This window comes from Aedes albopictus, chromosome 2 (assembly GCF_035046485.1).
Source record: "Aedes albopictus strain Foshan chromosome 2, AalbF5, whole genome shotgun sequence".
In the NCBI taxonomy this organism is placed as follows: domain Eukaryota; kingdom Metazoa; phylum Arthropoda; class Insecta; order Diptera; family Culicidae; genus Aedes; species Aedes albopictus.
The window spans coordinates 313,567,276-313,585,382 of NC_085137.1; the positions used below are offsets into that span (position 1 = coordinate 313,567,276).

At 39.5% G+C, this 18,107-nt stretch overlaps 1 protein-coding gene across 3 annotated transcripts in view; it reads right to left on the reverse strand.

Annotated features, from left to right (window-relative positions):
• The window catches only part of LOC109420858 (protein Smaug-like), a 61,040-nt gene extending 52,042 nt beyond the window's left edge, over positions 1–8,998 (reverse strand). For all 3 annotated transcript variants that reach the window (XM_062852279.1, XM_019695331.3, XM_062852278.1), the window contains exon 1: positions 8,621–8,998. The gene's annotated coding sequence lies outside the window, so the exon portion shown is untranslated. The remainder of the gene's footprint in view (positions 1–8,620) is intronic.
• Positions 8,999–18,107: the final 9,109 nt, after the last annotated feature.

Sequence of the window (18,107 nt, forward strand, 5' to 3'; positions counted from 1 at the left end):
CTACAACTCCTAAACCTCTTTCCTTCGAACTTCTTAGAAGATCGTCTACAACTAAGGATCACATTAGTGGTGAGAGGACTCCTCTTTGAGGGCAACCCTTCGTTGCCCTTACTGCTATAGAAAAACTTCCCAGCTCAGAGATGATTACTCTTTTTGCAAGCACAGTATAAATCCAATGTATGATACTAGAGCATAGAGCATACATAGAGCTATTTCTTTTTCTGAAAACGTTTTTTTACACCTTTGTTACTAGCAAATGAAGTGCCGTAACCATTGACTTACCAGATTGATAAGCAAACTGGAAGCCAGATGGGGACGCTTTTATATGTAAGAATTGATGAAACCCTTCAAAACCTTTTCCATAGTCTTCAGCAAAACTAAAGAAAGACTAGGGTAAGAAATCAAACTTTGAACTAGTCAAATTGTAATCTTAATTTGAACCATTTCAAAATTCATTAAAACGAAGTACTTTTCAGGCAAATATTGTCCCGAAAAAGATGTTAGACACCTTTCCGTAATATAAGCTGGCAACATGGACTTTAAAAGCATTGAAAAAAGCGTTTTTGTCATGGAAAACAGGCAAATAAAAAATCACTGTGATTTCACCCATTTCCCCCCAGAGAAAGCACATTTTCGGTGCACTCGTACAGCTCATGCATTGTATCACACGCAATATGTGAGCACGTCAAATGAAAGCTTATTTATCGTAGAATCGACCAACCGAATAATATTCCGCATTATTTGTCATAAAATTATCAAATTTAAGTGATTCTTACTTGGAGAATGTTATCTTAAATTGAACCATTTGTAATCTAAATTTGAACTAGTAAACGGGGGTGAGCTTCTAGTGTTGGCCTGTAGATTGCGCTAGTGGTTGCTTTGTTTACTCTTGGGGGATGAAAAATTCCAAATTTAGTTTCCAAATTCCTAAAGAATTTCGAACATTCTGAGTTGGGATTCCACTGCCTAATGAAAAATAGGTATGAGAATTAGCAGATTCATGTGGTTTTTCATTGTTTAGCATGGAATTGGCTGTTTTGTGAGTTGCTCGAGCTGCTGCCGCCAGTAGTTCAAATTAAGATTAAAATTGGTTCAAATTATGATTACGATGGTTCAAATTAAGATTAAAATCATTGTTGACGAATAATCGATTTTTTCAATGAAATTCGGTGCAAATACTAACTTTTTACCATTTAACAGAAAGCTTATACCCGTGGCTTTCATGTACATACGATTTTGCCGTAGTAAATTATTTCCATGTGGGAGAAAAAATCACTTAATATTTGCACTGCTTCAGAAAGCCGCAATTTGGTTCAAATTTTGATTACCTACCCTAATTGGCCTATACGCTTTCGGATGCGTATTGTCTCGCTTCCACTATGTCGTTATAAAAATAACTTTTACAAGTCAAGGGCCCATATAGCCGAGGCGGTAAACGCACGGGTATTCAGCATGACCATGCTGAGGGTGACGGGTTCGATTCCCGCTCGGTCCAGGATCTTTTCGTAAAGGAAATTTCCTTGACTTCCTTGGGCATAGAGTATCTTCGTGCCTGCCACACGATATACGCATGCAAAATGGTCATTGGCAGAGGAAGCTCTCAGTTAATAACTGTGGAAGTGCTCATAGAACACTAAGCTGAGAAGCAGGCTTTGTCCCAGTGAGGACGTTACGCCAAGAAGAGGAGAGAGAGAGAGGAAGTCAAGCCTAACTTTACCAAAGACCGTATGTAACATATGTAAACAAAACAGAGTTTTTCACATAAGGCGCTGCATCATCCTCTTTGGGGATGATTTGTGAAAAAATAACCGGATTTTTTACGTTCCTCAAATGCTCAATGTATGAGTTATTATAGGAACACCGAACTTCCCCTCCGTTTTTCTCCGTTCGTGAATTTTGTTAGATACGGTGTTTGGTAAAGTTATGCTCAGTGCCGGATTTGGGCTTCGGGGGGCCGGGACAAACCCCATAGAGTGGGCCCCCAAAAGCAAGATTTTAAATATATAAACTATACCTACATTTACTTTTTTTTTGTCAATGTTGTGTAATTCGTATTTTTTTTTTCTTTTTCACTGTTTTTTTTTGTGATTTCAGAAGAAACTACCGTCAAGGCGCCATTCACCGTGGGGGCTCCATTCACACACACGGTGAATGGAGCCCCCACGGTGAATGCTGCCTTGACGGTATGCTACCAGCGGCGTCATGGTCGCGATTTTTTCCGCAGTCAAGTTCGCAGATTGTGAACAATCCTTGGTACTTACTTACGTAATTTATGTTTAGTCCCTTACTGTCAGATCGGTGTAACACGCTAATTATAATTTACACAAAAGGCACTTTACACGGAAAAAAATACACGGTAATGAATATTTATTGGGTACCGGACTGGACACAGAAAATTTAATGGTTTTCTTTGGTACATCGAGGTCTTGAAATTAGTCTATGATGCTACTGTTACGCATTTGTTTTATTCATTCAAATATTTTTTTTTTCATTTCTTTTCAAATGCTTTTATGATGTAGTATTGTTCTTTGAAATATTAAGGCCAAATTTTGCGTACTTTCAATGTTCTATAATAAGTTTATATTTGGGTTAATGCTTTATGAGGAAAATCTGAAAAAATTCAGAAACGTCGGTGAATCCCAAAATATAGATATGCATAACCACTGCTCCGAGATGTTTTTTTGGAAACTAGGTTCGCAAAATTGATCCGTAAAATTTAATCCGAATTTATCATACCTTTTTCATGATAACATCTGTCCTCGACGAACATGATGCAGAAGGGTTCAATTGTTTTTAGAATATAATCGTATAATCAGCAGATGTATGCATAATCATTGTCAAATGAGTGATTGAATTATTGAATTATCAATGAAATGACATTTCTATTGATCCACACATATCATTTAATTTACTCTGAAAAACTTTCGTATTGTTTAGAAACGCTTTTAATTTTTCTATTGAACCAAATACAAACTTTCACGAGGTTTAAGAAAAACTGGTGCACACCAAAACTAGCAAGAAACATCTTTTTTGTCTAATTGTTGAATAGTCTATACCTCTATAGAGATGAATTTGCTGCAATCAAGTATTAAAACTAATTCCTCAAAATAGTCATTCTGGAAAATACACTTCAATACTTAACAATTATATTGTTTATTTGTTTTATTTTTTATTTCCGATGAAAAAGCCAAAATATTTTGCATTGATGAATTAATTGGCAAAACAGTTTAATGGTTTATAATGGTAGCTCGTACTGAAGAAAAAATCACACAAAAACTGTAAATCCATTCTAAAAATAGTTCCAGGGCACCAAAAATTATGAAGTTTAGGATTTTGATTTGTTCTCAAGTCCAAATTTAGTTTATAATCGTTTATAATAGTTTTAAAGGAACCCAATTGCAACTAGTCTAGGATAAGTGTATTTTATTTATTTATTTGGTTTCGTAGAACCAAATATAGTGCTTCGGGATTATTGTGGGGCTCCCTCAATCGGGGGGCCCGGGGCACCTGCCTCCTTTGCCCCCCTTAAATCCGGGCCTGGTAATGCTTGAAGTCTCCATTTTGATGGAACGTAATGTAATCTCAAATTATCCTTGAACATCTCAATTAGTGATGGAACCAACACCGCTTCTCCGTTTTGAATCAGTGCTGGAAATATCCCATCAGCTCCTGCAGATTTAAAAGGCTGAAAAGAACTAGGGGGTTGTGGGGCAAGATGGCCACCCTAAGCTTAGGCGCCTTGGGAGCATATACTTTTATTATAATATGACTATATAACACTCTTTCCCTTTGTTTCATGTCTTTTCTATCTTATTAACACAAAGAAGCATTTTATTTTGCACTACGAATACAAAATAAATTCATTTGGAAAATGTTACTTTCGACATAGAATTTTTGTCATATGGGGCAAGATGGCCACAGAGCTAAATTTTTACAATTAGTATGCTTTAATCTTTAAGCAACGTTCAATAAACCAAGGTCGAATCATCCGCAACGCTTTGCCTACAGATGGTGTGGTATTTGCCAACATTTTCTTTATGATAATGTTTGAAGTAAAATTGATAGAAATTTATTTGGAAATGTTCTATGATTTGATCTATTTTTTCAGCAAAGTTGTTTCTTTCGAAACGATTTAGATACATTACTACTCTTTTCATGCATTATACTGTAATTCAACGTCTTGTAACGAACCCTTATAGCGGTTTTAGCCACAATTTTCCATCCCTGTGCCAAAATATTCAATGAAACCAATCACCGTTCAACAGCAAACAACTTCAAAATTTTTCTGAGGTATTATCTCCATCGTAGATAATTTTAACAGCTTCAACTAATATGAAAAGCAATTTTCTGTGGTTTTGCAGTATCTCTAAACATCAATAACAGTTTTAAGGCTGCGTTAGATTGATTTTTGGATGGCGACATAGGCCTTACCACAGGTGGCCATCTTGCCCCGAATGATTACGATATGTTTATCATTTTTTAAATGACATAATTAATTTAAAACATTGAAATTTTATTGTCGAGGCTTAACAACAGTCACATATAGACACCATTAAAAATTAAAAATAATTTTTAAAGCGATGTTATTTCATTACTAATCCTTAAAATCAGATGACCTGATACTATAAGAAAACACTGTTTTTGAACACTCAAACTTCAAACACTATTTTATAGCAGATTTTTCAAACTAATAGTAACTTTTTCGTACATTATAAACATAAAGCATTGTTTATAATCACAACCCATGCAGAAAATATTTTTGTGTTGCGAATTAATGCTTAAAAGGCAGGGTGGCTATCTTACCCCATATGGCCATCTTGCCCCACAACCCCCTAATTACATTTTCCACCCTGCCCTCGTGAAGATTTCATTAGCTAAATCTGAGGCGGTGTTCACTGTACTATTTGACTCTGTAGAGTTTATACTAGTACCGTGGAGGGCCCATATTCTGCGCATCTAAGACTTTTCCAATTTCAATCAGCTGTAACAAATTCCAAATCGAATCGATTTGGCTGAATTTTTGACTGCACATAGTTATTAGCATTGTAAATGAGGGAAAAATATAATTCTTATACAAAACACTCAATTTATATGTAAAATCATGAAAATTCTAAAGTGTGTCTCTGTTCCTAATTCTGCGCACCCATTTTTGGAATGTTCCTTATTATGCGCACTAATGTTCCTAATTCTGCGCACATGGTAAAAACACTAAAAAGATAACATATTGTAATGAGAACATGATTCATAGATGAAATTCAATTGAATTCTTCATTTTCAAATTTTATACGACATTACGGCCATATTGGAACTTTGCATGTCCTCAACATTGATACTACCTACTTTGATTACTAAGCAAAGGGAATTTTAATCATAATACACAAAAGGATTTTGTAGCATTATCGAATACTACTACGTAAAGCTTTTTAGTTATTCGCATATGCACATTTTAATAAAATTTACCTTCATTTCTAAAGGCAATATAAACTTTTTCGCCATGACAAGGTGGCACAATCTTTGTTTGCAAACTGAGACTTCTTTCTTGACTAACTCCAGGGTTTCCACTGTTTAAGAAAATTCCATGTAAACTCACATCATATCTCGCATTTGACGAATACTTGCATGAATACATAAAATTTCCCCCGAGGTTGATAGCAAATGTTTAAAACAATTGGTTAGTATGGTCGAACTATCAGATCAAAAATTCAAAAACCGTAAATTAGCCTTCAAAGTTCATAAACTAACTTGCTGAGCCTTAATTACATTCACCGGATTGCTAGAAACATAGAATATCCTAGTTATAACTATGGTGGCATTTATATGATGTTTGTTTATTAATTATATGTTCAAAACTTAGTGTTGAAATGTCTGCGCAGAATTAGGACCACCATTTAATACCGGTTCCTAATTCTGCGCACCTAAGAAGAACAAGAAGATCAAAAAAAGAAGAAGAAAACTCAATTGGTTTTTGCCGATTCTGATTCCTCGAAGACAGCAGTACAGGATGCGCATGGAAAAGCAGACATTCTCTTCATTATTTATTTCGCAAAATGCTTCAGCTCATGAAGCAACTTTTTAGCAGTTTCGCTAACGGACACAGATTTCAGGCAATTTACAGTACTTGCGACATCATTTTATTTTTTTTTTAAATAATGATCGTTGATTTGAAAATTTTTTCTTCACAAACTTTTTCATTACTATTGAAGCAATATTCAAAAAATATATTTGAAGCTAATATTAAACAAGCGTCCGTGATTTTGTGGTATATTCGAGAAAGTGCGCCGAATTAGGGACTGCGCAGAATAAGGGCCGGTCACGGTACATCCTTCACCTTCCGGAGATATAGTTTCATTAGAATCAACACTTAGAACCGAACCTGGAAAATGGGTTTCCATAATTAAATGCAAAGTTTCAGGAGGAGTTTTGGTAACAGCTCTATCGTCACGCATCAGATTTCCTATTTCATTTGTGTGATCTTTTGCAAGCGTTTTATGCAGTTTTTCTACTACTGGAGTACTGTTCATGTTTTCACATGTCAGCACTCAGGTTTTTCTTTTAGATTTTCCTATTTCGTTGTTGTATTCAGTCAGGGCTTTCCTGTACTGAGTCCAATTTCCCGTTTGTTCCGCTCTATTGAACATTTTACGAGAAAATTTTCTAAAGCGATCCAGTTTAAAGTGCCATCATGGCACGTCTCTAGTACAAGACGATTGTATGGAGGGACGACTGATGTTAAAGGAATTGATGATACATTCATTTACCCTTTGAGAAAATTATTATAACTTTTGTTTATTTATTTGTTTATTTGTTTACTTTGGTGTTGAATCAATAGTTTCTCTCATTGTAGATGAATGCGAATTCAACAATTCTACATATTGAACCCAGTTTGTCCTCCTGCCTGGAATTTCTAAATGCGGTTCTAGAATAATTTCCACCACTCCAATTGAAGATTATGTGTTTATGATTGAAGAAATTTTATCTGACACGTGCCTATTTATGATCGTGTCAAAGGCCCCAGCATTGCACAGTGTTAGGTCCAAGATCTCTTGTCTGACTGCATTTATTTACTCTGATCAGTGAAAAAGTTAGATACGTCGTTTTGAAAAATTATGCTTGAATTATAATGACTTTCAGCCCTTGGCTGGTTTCGTCTCTTACACACCAAATGTACTCTTCTTCTCGGCGTAACATCCTCACTGGACCTGCTTTTCAGCTTAGTGTTCTATAAGTATTTCTACAGAAATTAACTGAGAGCTTCCTCTACCAATTACAATTTTGCAGGTGTGTACACTCCCGATCAAAAGTTTTGGGTTACCCCCTCAAAAACATGTCATTTTTTTAGGCCCATATCTTCGCCAATTTGCGTCCGATTCCAAAACCCTAGGTCTCATTCAAAAGATAATAAGTCAAAGATACTTCGAACATGATCTAAAAAAAACTTTTTCGAAAAAAAAAATTGTAGTAAACTCAACTCAAAGTTGCCAAATTTTCTAAAAAATAAATATAAACTTACGGCACTGTCCCTGGAAATTGAGTCGACCAAATTTTAAGATGAGAGCGGTAATATAACCCATTTTCTGTTTGGCAACTTTGAGTTAAGTTTACATACAAAATTTTTGGAAAAAGTTTCTTTTAAATCATGTTCAAAGTTTCTTTGACTTATTATATTTTGAATGAGACTAAGGATTTTACAATCGGACGCAAATTGGCGGAGATATGGGCCTAAAAAAATTACATGTTTTTGAGGGGGTGACCCCAAACTTTTGATCGGGAGTGTATATTGTATGACAGACACGACGATGCTCTATGCCCAAAATAGTCAAGGAATTATTCTTATCGAAAAGTTCCTGGGCCGATCGGGAATTGAACCCGTCATCCCCAACATGGTCATGCTGAATACGTAGCCACAACTGCATATATGGGTCCTCAATACATATATCGAATACGCATGTCAAATACTTTTTATGAATGATTGTTGTTTCAAAATTTTAGAGCAATCTTTTATTAGTTTTAGCTACATATTAGGATTCATCCAATACTCATATGCACTACGTGCTAGGTGCTGTCGGGCAAGATATGTAGAAGAAAACAATAATGATCACCCCGAATAAATAGAATGAAACACCCTTGAAAAATCGAATGTAGATTTTCGCCGAGTTAAAGCAAGAGAGAGACAGCGAGAGAGAGCGGTCAATCCCCGCAACACTTTGCAATCAGGCTGTTTTGCTGCGAGCGTAGGTATTCGATAAACTGGCGAATATTTGAGACGATGATGATAAAAAAATGGAGTCTTCTCGTGATGGATCAATTTGGGGAGCACCGGAATTCCAACACAGGCAACAATGCCTATATGTAGTGTTATTGTTCTAATCAATAGATTCAACAAAAGCGAAGAAACCATTTTACGCGTCCATCTATATCCATATCCATGGCGACCAAGTGCGCACCAAGGAGATATTGCCGGACTTTCGGGTGTTGATTTTTGACGGCACTTGCCCGAGGAAAATATCCGAGGCAAAAATGTATGTCAGAGAGCATCACACTTACAATCTCTATCTTTCGTTTTCGAATTGTTCCGACTGAAATTCGCACGCAAATTTTAAGCGAAAAGAAGAAAACTCACCTCGCACGCAGCGAATGTTGTCCACCTCCTCCTCTTGCACCTTCTAGGCGGAGATTCCTCCTGCTTTTTTTGGGAGCTGCTGCCGCTGGTCTGTTTGGCTCCTCCGAAAATAGACAAGTTTTCAAGTTCGCTCGCGTCCCGACGCCAGCAGAGACAAGGTGAAAATCTTCGCCAGAGCTCCGTGTCCCAGAAACTTTCTCTAGCCGGGGAGCACGATATCCAAGCGAGGTGGTCGGAACAGCTTCCTTCTGTCTGCTTTGGACACAACAATTAAACGACGCGGACACGGATAACGTCTTCCGGTGGAACCAGGCCACACGGGTCACTTATTTTACGGACATTTTTTTCACCACACTTTCAAACACACATCGAAATTAAGCACGTTGGCGAGATGGACCGTGACCGGTCTTAGCCAGTCGTCTGACACCACAAACAAAAAAAAAAAAAAAAAAGAAATTAAGCACGTACCGCACCAGAGGCGAAAATTCCTCCTTTCCTCCTTTTAGCAGCCGTCTGCGTCGCGGACGTCTTCGTCGCGATGGTGGCCTTTTCTTTTGCACGTCAATCTCGCTGCCGCGGCCGTCGTCTGCTGCTGCTGCTTCTTCTCGCTTCACACAGCTCCGCACATTATTTTCTATTTTTTCCACCACTTTTCTTCTGCTGCTGTTTCGATCTTTTTTGACAGTTTATTCACACATACAGGCGTCGCACACTAACAAAAAACCGCCTTCCTACCCCCACGCGCACACAAACACCTTCTTCCTCCTCAAGCAGCAGCGAAGAACCACCTTTCTTTTTCTTTTTTCCCCATCCGGACACGGACCACGGCGACAATGAACTTTTCAACAAACGCGCAAAACGCCACACAACATTGTTTTTTCCTATCACAATAGAATTCAGTTGGCGCGAACACTTTCGGGCGGCAAAATGGGGGAAAAATTGTTTTTTGGTGCGTTTTTCTTCAAGTTTGAACAAGGGCGACGTTTTTTTCTTCTTTTGCAAGCACTGGAGCTCGCTCTCTTATCTCACACCATCCGATCCGCACACAACACAGCGAACCAGTCAGTGTAGCTGCGCTGCTCCGAAAATAAAAACCGAAAACTGACGCGGCACTCGGCAGAGGTGCACAACGAACACTCGAATGATGGATAAGGCGACGGACGCGGTTGCTGGTGCGGTGCAGCCGCTGAACTGTCATGTGGCGCTAAAAAACGAGTTTGACATATTTGTGGAAGTCGTTTGTTTACAGCGGATGTCTACGGATTAACATGTTAAGGTGAAACATCCAAGAATAAATCTAGCGTAACATGTGAATTCAATTGGAGCGGTGGAGATTATTCTAAAACTGCATTTAGAAATCCCAGGAAGACAAACTGGGATCAATATGTGGAATTGTTGAATTCGCATTCATTTACAATGGAGGAAACTATCGATTCAACCCAAAAGTTGGAATCATTTTCTCAAAGAGTAAATGAAAGTATCATCAATTCCTTTAACAGCAGTTGTCCCACCATACAATCGTCTTCTACTAGAGACGTGCCATGGTGGAACTTTAAACTGGATCGCCTAAGAAAATTTTCTCGTAAAATGTTCAATAGAGCGAAACAAACGGGAGATTGGACTCAGTATAGGAAAGCCCTGACTGAGTACAACAACGAAATACGAAAATCTAAAAGAAAATCTTGGGTGCTGACATGTGAAAACATAAACAGTACTCCTGTAGTTGCTAGACTACAAAAAACGCTTGCAAAAGATCATGCAAATGAATTGGGAAATCTGAAGCGTGACGATGGAGCTTTTACCAAAACTCCTCGTAAAACTTTGGATTTAATGATGGAAACCCATTTTCCAGGTTCGGTTCTAAGTGTGGATTCCAATGATACTATATCTCTGGAAGGTGAAGGATGTCCTAGTATAAACTCAATGGAGTCAAATAGTACAGTAAACACCGCCTCAGATTTAGCTGATGAAATCTTCACGAAGGCCAGAGTGGAAAATGCGATAAGATCTTTTCAGCCTTTTAAATCTGCAGGAGTTGATGGGATATTGTCGGGCCGCCACCAAACCGGACTTCGCACAATCAAGTCGCGACGCGACCCAACTCGCGACGTTTTTTAATCATGTCAAATGTAGTGCGCATCCTTCCCGTTGTTGTCAGCAACACAGCGCACTAGATGCGAAACAGTTGCGACACTTGTGGACCAAGAAAATGGCAATTTTTGATTGAATGTTGGTCTTGATTCCAACCGGATAGACAATATTTCCAGCACTGATTCAAAACGGAGAAACGGTGTTGGTTCCATCACTAATTGAGATGTTCAAGGCTAGTTTGAGATTGAATTTCGTTCCATCAAAATGGAGACTTGTAAAAGTTATCTTTATCCCGAAAAAGGGGAAACGAGATAAAACGCATCCGAAAGCATATAGACCAATTAGTCTTTCTTCAGTTTTGTTGAAGACTATGGAAAAGGTTTTGAAGGATTTTATCAATTCTTCTTACATAAAAGAGCATCCCCTGTCTGACTTCCAGTTTGCTTATCAATCTGGTAAGTCAACAACACGGCACTTCACTCGCTAGTAACAAAGGTGGAAAAAACGTTTTCAGCAAAAGAAATAGCTCTATGCGCCTTTTTAGATATAGAAGGAGCATTTGATAATGCCTCCTATTCATCTATGAAGCGTGCCATGGAGAATAAAAACTTCGACCAATGTATCATACATTGGATTCATACTGTGCTTGCAAAAAGAGAAATCACTTCTGAGCTGGGAAGTTCTTCTATAACAGTAAGGGCAACAAAGGGTTGCCCTCAAGGAGGAGTCCTCTCACCACTAATGTGGTCCTTAGTTGTAGACGATCTTCTAAGAAGCTTGAAGGAAAGAGGTTTCGAAGTTGTGGGCTTTGCAGACGATATAGTCATAATAGTGAGAGGAAAGTATGACGAAACTGTTTCGGAGAGAATGCAAAGGGCCCTAAACTATACACATTCATGGTGTATTAAGGAGGGCCTTAGCATCAACCCGTCAAAAGTCGTAATTGTCCCTTTCACTAGGAGAAGGAAGATCAACCTAAAAGCTTTTCGGCTTGGAGGGATACAAATTCATCCTAGTGATCGAGTCAAGTACTTAGGTTTGATTCTGGATGCCAAACTGAACTGGAATGCTCAAATTGAGTCCGTGATCGGTAAGGCAACAAGTGCGTTCTGGTTATGCTCTAAAACTATTGGCAGGAAGTGGGGCTTGAAACCAAAAATGATAATGTGGATTTATACTGCCATAATCCGCCCAAAAGTGACGTATGCTTCGTTTGTCTGGTGGCCAAAAACAAAAGAGGCTACCACGCAATCAAAGCTTGCGAAAATTCAACGTCTTGCGTCCATTGCTGTTACAGGAGCGATGCGTAGCACTCCATCAAAAGCTTTAGATGCGATTCTCAATCTGCTACCTTTGCACGAGTACGTGCAATTAGAAGCAGAAAAGGAATTGCTGAGACTTGAACGAGTTGAAAAGTTTATGCCAGGTGATCTTGTAGGTCACCTGAGCATTTCACAATACTTCCAAAATAGGCCAGTAATGAAAATGATTAAAGACTGGATGAAACCTGTGGAGAACCATGATGTTCCTTACAAGTTGCACGAAACAACTCGTGCAGATTGGGAAGTCGGAGGTCCCACTGTTCGTCAAGGATCAATCAAATTCTATACAGATGGCTCAAAAGTTGGAATAAAAACGGGAGCAGGAATCTACGGCCCTGGAATACAAACATCAGTGGCGATGGGACACTATCCTACGGTGTTTCAAGCAGAGATTCTTGCTATTTTGAAATGCGCAAATATCTGCCTTGAGAGAAAATACAGATATGCAAATATTTGTATTTTCTCAGATAGTCAAGCTGCACTAAAAGCATTGTGCGCTTACAAATGTACTTCAAAGCTTGTCTGGGAATGCATTCTTTCACTACGCAGGCTGTGCCAAGGGAACTCAGTAAACTTATACTGGGTTCCAGGTCACTGCGGCATTGAAGGGAATGAAATGGCAGACGAGCTTGCTAAAAGTGGTTCCAATTTACAATTTGTTGGTCCAGAACCATTCTGCGGAATATCAAACTGTACAATTAAAATGGATCTGAAATGCTGGGCTGAGCAGAGGGTGATATCCAATTGGATGGATGTCAAAAATTGCAATCAGTCAAAACGATTTATAACACCAAACGCTTATAAAACCAAAAAGCTCTTAGAGCTCAACAAGAGAGCTCTATGTACATACACTGGCCTAGTAACTGGACACTGTCCGAGCAGGTATCACATGAAAAATATTGGCCAGATTCAGAGTGATATCTGTCGTTTCTGTAATACGGAACGTGAAACCTCGGAACATCTGCTTTGCAGTTGTGGTGCTTTATACATGCGCAGGCAAAGATTTCTAAATAGTGGTTGCTTGCAACCCAGTGAGATCTGGTCTGCAGAACCTGGGAAGGTCTTGGGGTTTATTAATTCCATTGCACCTGACTGGGAGACGACGCGTCGTGGCAGAAGCTGATTACTTGACACATGGTTATTAGCTGGCTAGATGCGAATATCAAAACGGGACATGCCACAAAAGTTCAGCTTATTGGACGCAGTGGCTTAAATTCCCCAACAAAAAAAAAACATGTGAAAAGGGCCTAAAGCCCTTTTGTAAACAAACATTTTTCGGTTGCCGTCAGGGAGGGCGCAGGCACGTCAACCTCGAACAAACTACGCCTACCTAACATGCATCGAGCGGGCCTTCCCAAACACCACAATGCGATTTAGCGGGCCATCCCCATCGACAAAACAAACCGATTTCCAAGCAGGATTCGACCAGGCTTCTGGTCGCGTTGCCAGTCACACTAACACACTCGCAAAAGATGAGCAGTAGGCCTACCTTGCCGCATGCGGGTCCCCTGTTTGCCGTAGGACTCATCTTGATCCACCCACGGATAACAACACACTACTAGATAGAGTTGAAATAAGGGCGAAAGTAACATGAGAGAGTTCTCTTCATCGACTCTCTCTTCTTCAAATTGAAGTGACAAGATGCAAGAATGGTTTCACTTTTTGGTCATAAATCGCTAGGTTGCGATGCAATCTAGCGTCTAAGTGTAAAAAAGTTCAATTGAATTTGCATCTTGTCACTTTAATTTGCAGAAGAGAGAGTCGATGAAGAGAACTCTCTCATGTTACTTTCGCCCTTATTTAAACTCAATCTAGACTTAACAGATAGCCCGAAGATTACTCTTTCTGATAAGCGTGTTGATGTGCGTGGGTGGATCAAGATGAACCCTACAGCGACCGAAACATGTTTGTTTACAAAAAGCCTTTAGGCCCTTTTCATATGTTGTGCTAGAAATATAATACGTGGGTTTGATAACTGAACACGACGATTCGGATTCGTTGTTTTCCCAAATTCGTCGTTCCAATCGTCGTTCGCAGATTTGACAACTCGCTGACTAAAATGTTTCAAGCGTGTAAGTAGTAATTTTCAAGAGGGTGACGGTTGAATATGACGTCATGCGCTCCATTGATGTTGTTCAAATCGTGACGTCATGCTCGTTTGGATACAGATTTTGACAGTTCGTTTGGATACAACGGATTCATCAACACGGATCTATGTTTACTCTACTATCTATACTCGTACTCACCTCGCAACTCTCTATCACAAGTCTAAGGCAACTAGGGTAACGGTCGAACTTTGGACCCCTAGAGAACATTAGTTTGTATTTAAGCTAAAATCACACAGATTCAGAGGGTGTTACACATAATGATGATGTTGATATGACCGTAAAAGCCTCCACTGTCCGTCAAAAATACCCACAAGGTCATTTCTGGCCGAAAATTTGATGAAAATAACTGATTTTCGAAGCATTAGTTTTCACTATTTTGGACACCCCAATTTATTTTGGACCCTCTTAAGTATATATTTTGGACACCCGGTGTTTAAACCCACTTGAAACTATTTTAGAAGAATCTGCCGCTTGGATATGCTGGATCACATCCTAATTACTTGATTGGCAAGGGATGATTAGACGAACTTTGCGAATTTAATGCGCTAGAATGATAAAAGTTTTTGTTTACATCTGCAAGTTTGCCCAACACCACTTTCTCTTTTCGTAAACATGCCGCGACACTCGCACGGATGACGAAATTAACAAAAAATAATTTCCAGGCAAATAATGATACTTCCAGTGAGGAAATCATTGCTGCTCTTGCAGAACTATAATATTAAGCGAACGATTCTAAAAGTTTTCGTCATATCTTCATTAAAGCTGTGAAAATTATGATAGGGGGTCCAAATTATATTGGTTACCCTACATCTTCATGGATTTCTGCATACGAACGAGACGGAGCTTTATCAAAAACACAGAGGGCGTCGGTATTCCGGAAGTTTAATAAAACCCAAAGAGAGTGGAACTAATGTTTGTATGAAAAACGGCCTGTGTTGTTCTTGGATGAAACCCGTCAACTTTTTGCCAATCAATTTGGTATTACAATCAGCGCGTCTTCCATATGCAACATTTTGCATGCTCATGGAATGTCATGGAAAGCTCTTGAAAGGAGAGCAGTTCAAATCCGACAGGAAGATATTCTGCGATTCTCCAACGAACTAAAATGCTTCAAATGAGATCTCGAACAACTGGTATTTTTGGATGAAGTTGCCTTCGTTAACTCGAAACCGTGGCTATGGACGTGTCGGGAAAAGTCTCATTTACCGGGGGGAATTTCAACGAAAACCACGAGTATCGTGTCTATGTTTCTTGGGTCAATCGGGTATCATCGAGTCTTTCGAAACAGAAGGCACTTTCAATAGACAAAAGTTTTTTGACTGTTGTGTAAAAATGGCTATTCATAGTGGCCAAGTCAATAAATACCCTGGAAGACACTCGGTAAGGATTATGGGTGGGGCACGAATCCATATGGATAAGAATATTGTTAATTACTTAAGATCAGTTTGTATAATTCCCATATTTTTACCTGAGTATCGCGGACTGACTCAATATGCTTTCTCAGCGGGAGCCAAACATTGGGAGCCAAACATTGAAGATGGAAGTTATGTTAAGTCTTGTTGAACCAGTGTGATTGATTGAAGAGTATTGTTATCTAGGTGCTGCGGATATAATCAAAACTGTTATCACAATATCCTCATTTGCCGCTGCCAAGCCGTTGGAAAGCGAGGAGAAGGATAAACATTGTTTTGAGCCTATTTTAGCTAATTTTGTCACAATTATCCATCAAAATTTCCATCGCGAATGCAAAATAATAAACTTTGAACACGAGAACAAAATCGGAATAATGGTGGATTGATCATGTTTACCATTTCCGAACAGCGTCGCGACGGCGTGTTTGACAACCGCGCTGAGAGAGGTGGTTGCAAGAAAATTGAAAGCTCGTGCGTGTTTACAAGCTGTGTGCCGGGAGTGTGTAGGTGTGTGTTAGCCAGCTTGAAAAATAAAACCGTTTGTATTCGCACCACCTAGATTTTTACCACCATACTGCCCCTTTTTCAATCCGATAGAAATAGTATTCGGATTGGTGAAGCGGTACCTTAAACGTCATTATATGGAAAATGACCCTACTCCACTGCCAATAACGGTTGGAGCAGCTCTCACCAGTTTCATGAACTACAGTTGTACAAATGTATTTCGAAAGTGTGGGTACTTGTCCGGAGGAATATTTGATCCATCTGTGAAGCTTTCTTCAAATTCCCTGTAAACGCTTCGTAAAGGAAAATAAAAATACGTTCTTTTAAAAACCATTCTTTTTATTCTTCATTATGAGATTCACAACAAACTTACTCTATTCAATACGGTCAACATCAGGCATATCTGTAACACATGAGGCCAACTTCCTGCTGAATTCAGTTTTTTCTGGGAGCAATGAATCTTGCATTGCATTCAACAAAGATCGTGAAGAGGTCACCTGGGCTCTGAGACAATGGAGTTGTTTTTGAATATCCAGTACAGCCTGGATTCGCTGGTTGGGTCACGACTGCGCCCCGATTAGCGAATCGTATTCGCTTGTAGGGGCAACTGACAACTGATCGAAATGCTCTAGACACACGTAAGTGAAGAGGAATACGTCACGAAACACTCACATACTTGCCCAAACGTTCTGTATATAGGGGCTGCGATGCGACGGCGGTCAGACGTCAAACTCGTTTTGACATCGATTTTGACATTGACAGTGCTTTTTAGTTGGGTTTTGCCCCAACCAGTGAACATTCAACCATCGAGACAGCCCATCTAACGAGCTGCCAACGAACGAATCGGGACTGTATACCATTGGCCATCGAATCCGCTTCAGCGCACAACTCATTCACTGCTGCTGAAACGCTTTCGTTGATGTTGAACGCCATCTGCAACCCCTGTCGCGTAAGTTTAAGCTGATTTGCTTCAGAAACCGGTGCAGCACGAAACAAGTGGAAATACTCATCGGGAGGAGCTTCTGTCATCAATCTCGTGCCTTGATCAGCTGGTTGAGCGAGGATGAAATTTGCGGAAATTTGCCCATCTCTCGCAAGACGAAAAATGTGCGATGTAGTGAGAATGAATCAATCGATGAACACAATCGAAAACTTCTTCTGTAGCTGGAGCTCCTGTTTTATCTTTTCGTTCCGGATGAAGCAACTGCTTGTTTACTTTTTCCCACACAGAGTGCGTTGCGATTGATGACGAGTATTTGAAAATATGCACTTGCATGATTTTGCCTCGCCAATGGGTCAAGAGCTTTGCGTTGTCACGAATGTCCTCCATTTCTTGGTTTTCCCGTGTCTCAGTAATACAAACTTATCCATATCCGACTCATCGGCGTTTTCCTTCGATGACCACCTTATTCCCTGCTCATTGCTGTGCTGGTCAACCACCACCTCTCGAGCAACATACTCTTTGGCCACGTTCCACATACACTTCAATAACTCAGGTACGAAAGTCCCGTACACATCCTTTGTGCAGACAACATCCGTCAGATGTTAAGACCTGTAGAGTCTGACATAAAATGCGCCAATAAAATGGAACAGTTTGTTTTTGAACTGAGGGGCAGAAACGTTGACAGTGATATTCAGAAGAGATCCGTCGTTCTCTTTTTGTTGGGATGCAGCACAGCCACTTTGGTCCGGTGTTGTTTCATGTGAGTCCTCAATGTTGCCGGAATATCGATCGCAATCATCTTCAACACTAGATCCATCAGATAGTTGATGCAAGTCGAGAAATTCAATGTTGGTAAAGGATCCACTTTCAATATCGATCCTTCTTATCTTTACGTTCGTCGGATCGCTGTTCCCAACTTGATCATCAGTGCAGGGCTGTTACAAAAGTGTCGATTTGAAAACCGCAAAATCCGCGCCAAGCCATTTGAAATCCGCGCCGAGGTCATCAAATCCGCGCCATTACAAAATATATAGCTTTGATGAGTCCAACTAATAAAAAGCCAGAATTTTTAAGGGAAAATCAATTGATCAAATAATAAATTGATTT